Source organism: Cucumis melo, chromosome 11 (genome assembly GCF_025177605.1).
Source record: "Cucumis melo cultivar AY chromosome 11, USDA_Cmelo_AY_1.0, whole genome shotgun sequence".
Classification (NCBI taxonomy): domain Eukaryota; kingdom Viridiplantae; phylum Streptophyta; class Magnoliopsida; order Cucurbitales; family Cucurbitaceae; genus Cucumis; species Cucumis melo.
Window position 1 is genome coordinate 3,579,270 of NC_066867.1, and position 12,122 is coordinate 3,591,391.

The window sequence follows — 12,122 nt, forward strand, 5'->3', positions numbered from 1 at the left end:
AAATTTTTACAAATAAATTAATATTCATAAATTTAACGAAAACACAAAAATATTTACGATTTAGTTAATAAAAAAAACAAAAGCTCGTAAAGCCATTGCCCTTTAATATTATAGAAGGTTTGTCACTTCTCTTTATTTTTACTCTTTACGACTTATTCATGATTTTATTTCATTTATTTTTAATCGATTCATTCTTCTGTTTAAATCTTTTATTCAATTTTCATTGTTTTCGGTAAGATTTTTTAGAGCTGCTTAATTTTCCTCGTATTCGAGAATATCAATATCGTATAAATATCATTTTGATTTAATATAAACAATCGTTTATCGTTGTCAACTTGGTAGTTTATCATGGTAAACAAAATCATTGTAGGAATATTTATCTCTAATTTCATAAAGTTTATTCTATACAAATGTTGTACTAATTTTATTTTCTAATTTATTTTATCTTTCCATGGATGTTGGCACATAAATACGCAAGTTCTACTTTATTTTTATATTATACTTTATATTTTTTTAATTTGCTTCAATTTAACTAATATTATGAATAATATAAAGTATAGTCATCCAAATATAGAAGTTGTCTCATCATTCCACTAAAAGTTAACGTAATCCAAATAATTATGTTTTTTTTTTAATTTAGAAACTAATATATATTTTTTAAAAGTTTAGGGACCCAAAATATAAGTTAAACCCAATCAAATTATCTTACCGTTTGTTTTCCTTCATAAAAAATTAATTTTGTTTGTAGAACTACGATTAAAAAATAATAATAAAACATCGTTATAAGCATGGTTTAATAACTATTTGATTTTTTATCTCTAATTTTTAACAATTAAGCTTGTTACTTTTCAAAAATTTTACCATAATATTCATCTTCTTAAGTTAAAGAAAAGAAAAAACATAGCAAAGTTGTGATTTTCTTCCGTTCAACACTTTGGCATTTTTTTTTGAAAATATTGATAAAAAAAAGTAAATAATAAAATAAAAAATTAAAGTGAGAATGAGTGTTTATAGACTTTATTATAAAAAACTAAAAACTAAGATTTCGTTTGATAACCATTTTATTTTTGCCAATTAAGCATCTGGATACTATTTTTAACTCCAAATTTATTCCTTTGTTATTCTTTTTTTATCAATTGTTTAAATAACTAAGCCAAAAATTTAAAACTACGAAATAACATTTTATAAACTTGTTTTGAAAATTTAGAATTTGACTAATAGTTAAACCATTATACTTAGAAAATATGCAAACTACTATTCATAGATAAGGAGAAAATATAATTAGTTTTCAAAAAACTAAAAATAAAAACATAAATGTCTACTAAATAGAACGGCTATCAAATATGACATTTGTTGAATGATACAATATTAAATTTGTATTTATCCATCAATGCTTAAATTTATTGGTTAATTAGTGAATAATGATGATACCACAGTAGGTGTCGTGGGAGTTCTTGTATTTAATGCACTACAATGTACTTATTCTTTTAATTAATATTAATTTTTACGAGTCAATTCGTGATTCAAGAGTTTTAGTTTGTGTTTTCTCCTTTATTATTCCCTCAATTTCTTACAAATTTTTGCGTATTTTAAAATTAAAAACAAAAGCAAAATTTTGTTTGGGTAACGTCGTGAAGTTTAGAAGTGCCTAAGTATTTATGGACTTATTTTTTAAAAAATAAATTATATGTTTAATTTAAAAAACTAAAAATATAAAAAAATTAAATAATTACCAAACATCACCTAAATTATTTTTTTTTTTTGAAATTACTACATTTGTGAAATTTATAAATTAGAAAGTTAAAAATTACTACATAGACATCAATTCTAAGAAGTCATAATGGATTAACTAAGTGAGAAAAATAATAAAATGGAAACTAATTAAAATTGGAAGTCTTATGATTCCTTTTTATCATCTTGGTTATAATTTATATAACTTTTGCAATTTGTTGGATATTACATACTTACCATTTACCTATTCAGTTTGGTCTTAGTCTCCAAGTTTCATCATGTTATCGTCACGATGTAATTTATGTCTCATTTTATTTTAAATTAAACATCAATTTTCGATTATTGACGTTAATGTTTATTGATTAATTTAAAATAACTATAAAAAATAAAGAAAATTTTGATAGCAAAATATTAAAACTATTTACTAATTATAGCAAAAAAAAAACAAGAATTTAAATAAGCTGGAAAATTATTGATAAATTTTTTAATATTTTGTAAGTGGTTTCAATTTTTTTCTATATTTGAAAACTTTCTTTGAAATAAATTTTCAAAGTGATAGTAACTTTTAATGGAACGTAATTTTAAATTTAATTATAGATTTTAAGACTAAGGATAAAAATGTGAAAATTAAAATTGAAAGTTGATAATAGTTTCTATTTACTCCATATTTCTTAAAATGGTTTTTTTTTTCTACTTTGATTTAGTCACTAAATATCAAAATATAATAATTATATTAGTAAAAGTGACTAAAGTAGTGAAATTTAATTAACTTTAATTCGTTTAATTATTTAAAATTTACTAACATACATAAATACCAAATATGAAAGACTAAAAATAATTATTTAGTAAAATTTGAGACTGAAAATATAGATGTCTAAATATAATAACTAAAATAAAAAAGAAATAAAATATAAAGTAGAATTACAACATTAAAAACCTAATTAAAACATTTGAAAACTTAGAAATAAAATAAAAATTAAACAGAAAAAAGAAGGTATTGATTTAAAAAATAAAGTAAAAAATGTATTTAAAAAAGAAAAAGGTGAGAGAAAGGGAAATGGAAATGAATATGAAGATGGGACGATAAAAGCAAGAGATCATCAAAGTACACAATCAAACCAAAGTGTCCGATCAGAAACGATTCGCTGTGTTTTTTTTTGTCAGACAAATCAAATTTTACAAAAACCCGAATCTTATTTTCATTTTATTATTATTTTTCTTTCTCTCTCAATCCACGCGCTTTTCTCCGCCACTAACTCTCACCTTCCAATCACCTCCCTCTATTTCAAATCTAAGAGTTTTGTTTTTGTTTTTTGTTTTTACGAATCCCTAAGTTACTATGGGGTGTGTGTGTGTGTGTGTGTGTGTATGTTTTTAAAGGTTTTTCTGTTTTCTGAAAACGGCAGCGGCTGTTCGCTGCCCAGATTCAGCTTTCTTTTTTATTTATATTCCGTGTTTGCCCTTCATTATTTATCACTGTCTTTGCGTGTCCATTGGCTGTTTCATTAAGGCCCTTTCTGGCATTTTGCATTTCTAACCCTTTCCCTCTCTTTTTACCCCTTCCTCTTCTTTACTACTTCAACCTAATGCATTGAAAATCCTATGTTTTTAAGACTTACACCCATCAACCCATTCAAATGGATTTTTCCTCTTCCACCGTTGAGTTCGATTTGGTTGAAAAATTGACTCTTGATCGATCCCTACTTTTTTATATTATTATTGTTTATTTTGTTTTATTATTAATATTTTGTTATATATCTCGTACATATCTAGTTAACTAGCATTTATATGTTTTATTTTTAATTGGTGTATTTTTAGAGGTTGGAATTTGGTATTTATATTTTTAATAAATCTTAAAAGTATGGTTTGTTTGGATTGACTAAAAAAATATATATATTTTTCAAGAGACTCATTTTTATAAAAATTGTTTAAAATACATTTGAAAAAATAGTTTTGAGTATTTTTCAAACACTATATATACTTTTTTCTTTTCAAAATAACTTATTTTTTAAATTGAACACTTCAAAATATAATCCAAATACAACAATAGTGTATATGACCAATTTGTTTTTGGTTTGTTTAATAAATAATTTAATCCCTCTTAGTATTTCCTAAGTAAATTTTAGGGCAAGAAGTAAGTGCAACCTATCTCATGCTTCCTTCTTCTCTTACGTGGTAAAACATAATAATGATATTTTCATCTTCTCTCTTCGTCTCTGTATATATAATGGTATGAGTTCATAAGGTAATATGAATGAACCGAGACAACAAGGTCAAATTCAAATGAGAGAGATCTTGAAAATATTAAAGTATAGTTAAGAAATGCATATAAGAACTAAAATTATTACCTATACCAATAAAATGTATATTCCTTCTCGGTAATTCAATTGAAATAATCTTATATTGAATGATATCTTAAGAATTTTTCTATAAAACATGCTGAATAACCTATGTTGGTTTGTGGAGACAAACTTTCACTTCTGACGAAGATAGACATAGCAACATCTAAGTTTTTTTTTTCTTTTTCTTGTCTCTTTTGGTAGCCGTTTGGTTTTAGTTTTTTAAGATTAAGTCTACGAATACTCCTTAATCATCTAAATCTCTTGTTTTATTATTTTTTTTCTCAACTTCTTCAAAAACCAAACTAGATTTTGAAAACTTAAAAAAAAAAACGGTTACAAAATCTTGTTTTTGGATTTGTAATTTGCCAAAGAATTCCACTATTTTATTAAAAATTTTTTTGAAAACCATCGTAAAAAATTGAAAAAAAAATAAACTTAATAATTTTCAAAATCCAAATGATTACCAAACAAGACATGTTTTTACTTATATGAAAATTATTATTGTCGATATTGTTGTTTTTATCCTCTTAAAAAAATTATCTTTCAATAAATAAATTTTACCTTTAGTAAATAAAAATACTTGAAAGTATAAAAATGAGTTAGTTAAAATTAGAAACTAACATCGCTTCACATTTTTACGGTTGAATAACATGTTTTTTATTCGGATCATTTTTGAAATTCATGTGACTATATATATATATATATATATATATATATAAGAAAATACGAGTAAAGTATTGTTTAGGAATAATTTGAAGAGTATTAACTAAACTATAATATAACTAACAATCAAGTTGGCAATCAACTTTATGATTTTCTTTATCATGTGAACATTTTATATATTGCCAATCTCATTTTAATGAAGTATTCCTTCTCTAATGGAAAATTGGCATGAACTATTATTTTATTGTTAAGGCATCTATAATCTTTGAAAGTATATTATCTAATCTTTTTTTAGATTTGTGAAATAGATTCTTTTCTTTTTCTTTTTTCATGTCAGTATAGTGTATGGCAAATTTATATTATTTGTAATTAGCTCCAATTTTATCAAATAATAATTAAAAAAAATCTCTTTAAATCTAAAGAGATACAAAAGTATGATTTTTTCCCCCTTCCAAATCCTCAACTATCCATGCAGCCAAATAAGTTGAATTGACATATAAAAATTGTTTAGGAATATAATAATGAGTACTGAAAATCAGATAAATGTAGAAAAACATAAGTAATTAAAGACGAAACAAAAAATGAGATCGTGAAACATGAAACAATAAAAATGGAGTTGGATTGAAAATAACTATCATATCGACGTTGAGATTTCAATTATAAATATATATTGACAGATACACATAGATAAACTATCAATATCAATGTATATATTATTTACGTAAGTAAAAAAAAAAAAAGTCACAAACTTGTTTAGATTAATAATTAAGTTGTGTTTACTAATCTCAAACCAAGTTAAATATATTCAGTATTATTAATTTCAATTTTTATACATATTGAATTAAATAGATGATAAGTTTTTAAAAGTAATATTTTATGAGTATGTAAATATCTAATATCGATATATCAAACCTTCAATTTATGAATATAATAACGAAAATGGATATTTTTATTTTTCGTAACTTTGAAAAATAAATAGAAATTAAATTTAGACCCATTCGAAATTGTTTATTAAAAAAGTCTTTTAAGAAATGGTAAAATTAACATGCAAATCAAAGATATTTTAGTTTTATATTTAAGTTTTCCTAAATTTTTTTTTGCATCTTAAATTTATCCTTCTTTTAAATTAATTTAATTTTGTATGACACTTCTGTTTCTCAGAACTTTTATAGATTAGATAAGTTTATTTTAAAATCAAACCATACAAAATTCAAATAAACGTATAGATTAGTCATAAAGATAAAAATTGGTTTATACGATCAAATTTATATTAAATTATACTTTTAACTTTTTATAATTTAAAATCAAAACTTACCAAATACTATTTCATTTTATTTCACAACTAATTTTTTTAAAAGTAAAATTAACATAAATTATTTTAAGATCACCTTAAAACTTTTTCATCCAATTTCTTTTTTTGTTTTTGTTTTTTTTTTCTTTCTATTTTTAAAATGGCACCATTACATGAATATGCAATCACGTCCTCTATTTTTTTCCCTCTCCCAAGTCCCATCCCTATATAATTGAAGTCAAACCCACCACACCCCTAATTGCAAAAGGCTACCCTCTCCCCTTTGAAAGAGATGTCAACAAAAGATTTGAAAGACCCTCTTCATACAAAGTTGCATTGCTTTGAGAGGAAAGAGACCTCATAATAACCATGCATGGGTCTCCCAAACAAACACCTTTCTTTTCCCAAAGTTGCCTTTCTTTTAAGTTGATAGGGAATTTGTAACTACAAACACTATAAGATTAAGAGGACATGGTTTACTTTTATGGAAAGAGATATAAGAGAGAGGCAAAGAAAAATAATATATAAGTTTAGGACAATTATCTTTCTATCAACAAAATGTCACAAACATTAATGTCTAAATTTAGCCAAAGTATTGTAAAGATAAAAATGATGTTGTGTAATCTCATTTAATAGTTAATTATTGGTAGGAGGTGTGTGAGATTGGTCACACAACTCAGAATGATTCGCGTTAATAAATCGTTCTTCTTCAAAATGTCTCAAGATATGATGTGAAATATGATAGGAGATATGTTAGAGTCATTAGGTGTACCGAAATTCTCGATTTGAATCCTAGTTCAAATCTTAGGTTAGAAGATACATCGTCGTATTATTTAGTTGTTAAATAAGCTATAAAGTTGTTTTTTTTTAGTTAGTTTAATGTCTAATCATTATGTAGATTTGTCTTAGAACATAATCAAAGGAATGTGTTGTTTTTGTGTTTGGGCAAAATGGCCTAATCCACCAAATTGTTTGTTTGTTTGAACATTTAAATTTGAAAACATACCTTTCCTTGCATACCTATTTTTTTTTCCTTTTCAATTTAATGAAACTTTACCTTTTGCTTTTCTTAATTATTGATTGATCTAATCAATAATTAACAATTCAATTATTTGAAATGATCATGATGGGGTGAATCTTATCCATTTTTTCTTAGTTCGCCTTTTTGAAACTTCTTCAATAAATCATTATTATGTCTTTGAAGTTAATTACATTTTTAAGCAAAAACAAAAACTAGCTAGCCCTGAAATTCCTCTTTTTTTTTTTTTTTTTTTTTTTTTTTTTTTTTTATCTAATCTTACCCCTGAATAATTTCTACTTTTTAATACTACAATTTCTAAGAGTACATTTAATAATTGAAAAAGTTATAATTTAGTAATACTTCCATAAACCATCTCTTGAATGGATGATATCTTTAGTAAAAAGTGATTAATTTAATTGTCTTGTTGTCATGTTTTTATTTGATACTTAATTAATTGGATATCGAGTATATATGATTAAACAAAAATAATAATATAGTTTATATCTACTTTTACTTTTCTAATATATAACGCAATGCTTGCGTGTTTGTCTTATATTTTAAATTAGTTTCTTCCAAAGTCTATTTTAAAATAAAGATCGAGGTGTGGCAAAAAAAAAAAAAAAAAAAAGAAGAAGAAAAATGATGATAATCTAACTTTATTTTTCTTCTAACATTGTACTTTTTTTTTTAAGTCATAGAGCACTGTTATTGACTAGGAGTGATCATCGGTCGGTTGGAGTCATTTTTTTATTTTACAAAATCGACCTCGAACCGACCATAGCTGACTTATTAAAGTGTCAAACCGACGTTGACATTGATGAGTGAGGGTCGGTCAGCTGGTCGATTTTTGTTTGGTCGATTTAACACTTAAAAATAAAAATACTTTTTGGAAATTTTCGCCTTGAAACTTTTCGAAATCGATCCTGATCGACCCCTCTCGTTTTTCAACCAACCAACTTCGGTTTGGTTGGTCGACTCGATTTTTTTGTCTATTATGCTCACCCCTAAGCTCAACTATGTTTTTTTTTTTTTGGTGTTGGTATAGTTACGTTGATTAAGCTGGTGGATTAAAAACCTAAAGATCTGACTAATTATTTTCTATTTGTTTAGTACAACAACTGTAAGTGAGAGATTGAACCTCTCCCGCATTTAAAAACAAAGACCAACTTAATTTCATTGAGCTAAACTCGTTAATTTATCTTTTGGAATTCCAACTTTCTTGAGATTAGACCCACTCGTAGAATTTATGTGTCACAAGTATTAAGTATTAAGTTAGGTTCAAACAACATATTAAGTTTGAGCAAATATTAGTGTCTAATATAATGAATTGTGAGCATTCCAATTTTCATTAAATTATACATTTCCCCCCTCTAATAAAGCCAATAGATAAAGCTATATATATATATATATATATATATATATATATATATATATATATATATATATTATATTTTAATGTTACTAAGATTTCAATAATATTTTGAGGTGAAAACCAAAATAAGTAATTTTGCCAACAAACTTTCTATAGTACAAGTAGAAAATTAGAAACCAAATTGCCATTAATAAAGACAACCTTAATTTCCATAAAAAGAGAAAAGAAAAGAAAATTAGAAAAACAAAATGAAAAATTTTAAAAGCAAAATAGAAAATAACAAAAAATAGAAAAAATTTTATTTAAAAAGGTGGGTCCAAGTTTAGGCATTGGATGTTATGATGGAACACATTCTTTCTTGCCATGCAACTTTGTTCCATTACCCAAAAGAAAAAGAATGGCTTTCATTTTATTAAAAGGTGGGGGAAAAAAAAAGAGAGCATATAATTAATTAATTCATTAATTATATAATTCTTTTTCTTTTTTACATTTTTACATCTAAATTGTTTAGTCTTAATTTTATTTTATAATATTTTTAATGTTTTAAGAAATTTAGTAAAAAATATTTACAAATATAACAAAATTTAACTATTTATTAGCGATAAATGATGATAGACGTGTTTTTGTCACATTTGTAAATAGTTTTATTGTTATTAAAAGATGAGATGAATCGATGAATCACGTAATATTAATTTTTTTAAAATTAAAAAAAAATTAGAGTATATTTAAATGGGAGGATAAGGTGTAAAGGATAGTTTATATTCTAGAGAAAATGGGGATTTCATTTTCAATACTACAATCCAAAAGGTGAAAAACAAAATATTTGGGAAGCACTTATACCACATTTAGTGGGAATATGAATAAAAATAGTGATATTGTTGTTGTTGTAATGCTTGGCATCATACTTTTCTTTTTTTCTTCTCTCTTTCTTTTATTTGAAATATCCTTCCTCTCTTCTTCTTCCTTCAAGAAAAAGCCTTTTTCAACTCCCACTACTTCTTTTTCACATTGGGAAACCCTTTTTTCCTTTTTTTTTTTTTCAAAGACATGGGGGCTAACTTGGACGACCTTGGTGGAAGCTAGTTTGCTTGGTCTCGATATATATAAAGCCAAGATTAAGTCTTACTAAATACCCTTACAGAACATGTATCGTGCATATACAAGTCGAGTCTTACCAAATGTCTAACTACGTTTGAAATTTGACCTAAGAAAAGTGTTTGATCTTAATTAAGGGTCGAGACTAACCCTAACTTTAAACATGAAAGAGGGCATGCGTTATTATCCAATAAGTTATATAATTATCTTAGATGACTTCGTAACACTAACAAAACAACTTAAATCAATTACTTCTACAAATAACTTGCAACTTAAATCTTAGTTTTTAAACATCTAACTTAAGCATCAAAGTGTATCTGATAAATACCACACCTATAATTCGTAACAAACTAGAATATAGATAAATACTAGAGTCCATCACAAATTAGAGTTTTGCTAATATGCCAACATGAGCTTCGTGCAACTGTGGTCTTAGGTTCAAATTTCCCACCTCAAGTTGTATTATAATACCTTTTCAAAGAAAAAAAAATCACTAATATATTTATTAAGCATAGTTATAATAATTAATAACAATAATAACAAAAGTTTTTTCCAACAGTTGCATAATGAGGTTAATTAAGATACTTTTAATAAACCTTCCTACCTTTACTAAGACTTAAAATGAGTTTATTGTTTATTTTTTTCTATAAAGTTCTTTTTTTTAATTAATTAGCATCTTTGTATAGAATGTGAAAATACATTTACCTAGTGTATTTTGTCTATTAAAACTATTGTTAGTATTTTACCAAATTTAATCATACATACACACACACACACACATATATATACAAATTTTGATAGTGTTTAAATTTTTTTAATCATTGAATTTAATATTTGTGAAAAGTAGATAGTAGAATTCAACAACGGAAATTGTAAGGATAAAAGTATAATTGAATCTATAATATGTGGACAAAAATAATATATACTAAAGGGATTTGAATATTTCTAAGATAAAAAAAGCTTAGTTTCTTAAATATGATGTATGTGAGATGTGTGTTCATGAGTTTGTACTTTTGCACTCTTTGTCATCTTTGTAATTCTCGAGTTGTGTTCATATCAATATAACATATATCGTAATTTTTTTTGGGTTAAGATACCTATTTTAAAATGTTATTAATAATTCATTTTGAAATGTCCTTAATCTATTATCTAATATTTTAAATGACCAAATATAAGGTTTATAGAAATACTATTTAGTATAATCTTTATAACTTTATTGGCGTCATTAAATCTTTTATTTGACATATTCTCTCCAGTTGTAAACGGCACTTTTTACTCTTTGCACGTAGATGTATTTAACATATAGTTAATGATCAATCACATAATTCTATTTTTTGATTTCTCTATCGTTTATGGTTTTTTTTTAATGTGGATTACTTAAAGTACCGTTTTGATGAACTGTTATGTTTTAGTTAGAAATTACCATAGATCTTAAGTTTGTTACTTGTCTATGGCTATTTTTTTTTCTTAGAAAAACTATCTCGTGTCTATTAGCATTTTCACTATAATTTCTTTTTAAAAATATTTTCTTACATGAAAATTATTACTTTTATTTAGGTAATACTAATAATATAAAAAAACCATAGAGAATTAACTTGAAACTTTGAAAATACATTGGCCAAAATTAAAAAATCTCAAAATACATGGACCAAAAATAGTATTTTTAACATTTTAATTTTTAAAATAAAATTTATAATTTTCTCAATTTCTAAAAAAATGTGAAACTTTATTAAATCTAATCTTATACTTTCAAAAAATTTAATAAAATCAATATACTTTTTAAAACTCAATTAAAAATAAAAGAGGTTTAAAAATTAGGATAACACGAAATATATTCAATAAGTCAATGATCAATATTTAGTCATGTCAACAACATTCAAAATAGTACAACATCCATTCAATAAACATATAACACTAGGGTGAATAGTTCTTCCAAAAAATAAAGAGTAAATAGTGATATAGTTAAATATAAATGACAATATAATAAATTCTTTTAATGATAATAATTAACGTAGTACTTATTTAAATTAAATTGCTATCATCACATTATTTAATAACAAAAAGTAGCTAATTATTATTACCATAAATTAAACTCACTTTACTCGAACAAATTGTTTTTTTCTTTTTTAAATAATGGTAAGTGACAAAATATTGAAAATATGTATAAAAGTATAATAAAATTTTAGATTATATCGATGTCTATCTATATATTGATAGAAGTCCATCAATATCTATCATCGATAGAATATGAAATTTGGTATATTTTGTTTCGGTTTATTATGATATATTCGAAAATGTTATTTTTACTTTTTAAGTTTCAATTTATAAGGATTGAAAGTGAATAATTAAAGTAGACTAAAAAACTAGTTCGTAATTAGTTGATATTTTATTCATTGCAGTAAGTTTAAGTCTGTGTAAATGAAAGGAACATTTTCAAATGTAACAAAAAATTAAATCTATTTATAAAATATAATAAAATATATAGACTTCTGTGGGAAAATAGTTTTAATTTTTATTATTCATGAAATTTTTTAATAATAAATAATTATGGTAAAATTCAATTTGAGAAGGGAAAAAAACTACATTTGTTGGTATATTTTCACTCGT